Here is a 2853-nt window from a genome sequence, read left to right as displayed (position 1 = left end):
CAATAAAACATTCCCCCAGCATTCTATTGAAACAAGCAACAGACCTCCGCTCTACCAATTTGTATTACGGTAAAGAATTGTGAATAGGAAGGCAATATCCTCCCTACCTGGGGTGACCCTTAAGGAAATTCCCAGGCAGCAGATAACTTTGCCCAGAACACTGATTCCTCCGCCAAGCCTACAAAAGTGGCAGGTACCAACTCAGCCCAACCACAGAATTAAGGAGCAGAGGGAGCCAAGGCAGGAAGCTAGCAAATGATCCCATAGCAGGCCTGGAGTATAGAGTATTCACACAAGAGTTGAGGCCAGTTCAGACCCTCCAGCAGTTACCTGAGGCAAAGACCAAAGCCTGAGAAAAGTAAATTTCCCAACTGGGGAGAAGACTGACACAGCTTTGTAGTCTAGCCTTGGAGGTAAACCTAATATCAAATAAGGAGTAAAACAGTGAATGTGAAGGGAATATCACAGATAAAGACTAAAATCATCAAAGATCTCAAGAGCAAGAAAACTCATCAAAAATCTAGGGCACAAGCAGATAAATCAACAGGGAAGAAAATAAAAAGATTGCAAGCATTTCTAAATAAAAATTTAAAGCAAAGAAAATTAAACCAATATCTGATGAAACACACAATCTTGTTTATTCCTAAGAGAACATGGAATTGCAGCAGGATGTTTCTGAATTATTTAACAAATGTGGCTAGTCAGTGCCATACCAACCAAACTACAAAAAAGTATATTTTATAGAGTTAGAAAAAAATAACAAAATTCATCTGGAAGAACATCAAGGGAATTTATGAAAAAAATGCAAGGGAAGATGGTCTAGCTATACCAGATCTCAAACTGTATTATAAAGTGATAAATAATCTGTGCTGGCTAAGAAGTAAAGTGGTAGATCAGTGGAATAGATTGAGTACACAATACACAATTAGAAATGACCACAGTAATGTAGTGTTTGATAAATGCAAAGGTCCAAACTTTGGGGCAAGAACTCACTATTTGACCAAAACTGCTGGAAAAACTGGAAAGCAGTTTGGCAGAAATTAGGTATAGACCAATATTTCATGCTGTATATCAAGATAAGGTCAAAATGGGTACATGATTTAGATGTAAAGGGTGATACCATAGGGATATAAAAGGCATAATTTTGATTACTTTAAAGTAAAAAGATTTCGCACAAAGTCAACACAGCCAAGAAGCAGAAAACTGGGGTAGGAGAGGGGGATTTTTTTTATAGCATGTTAATTAAGGCCTCATATCTCAAATATATAAACTGAATTGAATTTATAAGAATAGAAGTCATTCCTCAATTGATAAATCATCAAAGACTATGAGCAGGCAGTTTTCAGAAGAAGAAATCAAATCTATCTATAATCATATGAAAAAATTATCTAAATTGCTATTGAGCTACCACTTCACACCTAGTAGATAGGCTAATATGACAGAAAAGGAAAATGACAAATATTGGAGGAGATGTGGAAAAATTGAGAAACAAAAGCATTGTTGGTGATTTGTGACTAATCCAAACATTCTGGAGAACAATTTAGAACTATGCCCAAAGAGTTATAAAACTGTGTATATTTTTTGACCCAGCAATACCAGTCACTACTTGGTCTGTGTCCAAAGAGATCTAAAAAAAAAAAAAAAAGGAAAAAGACCCAGATGTACAAAAATATTTATAGTAGTTCTTTTTGTTGTGACAAAGAATTGGAAACTGAGGTATCAACATTAATTGGGGAATGGCTGAACAGGTTGCGATATATGAATGTAATGGAATACTATTATGCTATAAGAAATGCTGAGCAGACTGATTTCAGGAAAACCTAGAAAAACTTATGTGAATGGATGAAAAGTGAAGGGAGCAGAACCAGGAGAACACTGTACTCAGTGAAAGTGATATTGTATGATGGTCAACCATGAATGACTTAACTGTTGTCAGCAATACAAAGATCTAAGACAAGTCTGAAGGACTTATGATGCAAAAACACTACCTATCTCCAGAGAATGAACTGATGGAATCTGAATGCAGATGAAAGCATACTGAATTTTTTTTTATAGTCTTTATATTTCTTGGGGGTTTTTTTGTCTGTTTTCTTTCACAGCCCAACTAATATGAAAATATATTTTACATGGCTGCACATGTATAACTTTTATCAAATTGCTTGCTTTTCAATGAAGGGGAATGAATGAGAGAGAGGGAGAAAACATAGAACTCAAAATTATAAAAGAAAATGAAGGTTAAAAATTTTTTTACATGTAATTGGAAAAACAAATCTGAAAATATGAAAAGAAATATAACTGTTTAGGTGATAAGTAGTAGATTAGAAAAACTTAAATCTAAGCAGTTAATCTCTTCCAAGAAGAGAAAGGGAGAAAAAATGATTGAGAATATAAATATACTGAAATATGACAGTCTGGAAGAAGAAAAGTAAAAAATAACACCATTAAATCAATCAATAAAAATTATTAAGTACCTACTATATGCCAGGCACTGTACTAAGTGCTAGGGATACAAAAAGAGGCAAAAGATAGTTTCTGTCCTGAAGAAGCTTACAATTCAATATACTAAAAAGAATATATCAAAGCTAAAGAATCAAAATACATTAAGGATCATAGGCCTCCCCCAAAACAATGGCAAGTTAAAAACTGAATATAATGTAATAATAACATCATCCAGAACTTCTATTTAGATGATGCCCTAAGTCTTGTTTTGGTAGCAATTTGCTGAAGTCCATGTGTTCCCTTTTGTCTTATCTCTCTCTTAAATTTGTCCAAATCTGAGAGGACATTAAAATATACCGTCATTGTATTATTGTCTATGTCTTATAATAAATTAATTTCCTTTCATGAATTTAG

Source organism: Notamacropus eugenii, chromosome 5, assembly GCF_028372415.1.
Source record: "Notamacropus eugenii isolate mMacEug1 chromosome 5, mMacEug1.pri_v2, whole genome shotgun sequence".
NCBI classification, from domain to species: Eukaryota; Metazoa; Chordata; class Mammalia; order Diprotodontia; family Macropodidae; genus Notamacropus; species Notamacropus eugenii.
The sequence above is the reverse complement of the archived record's forward strand: the minus strand, read 5'-3'. Positions refer to the sequence as shown.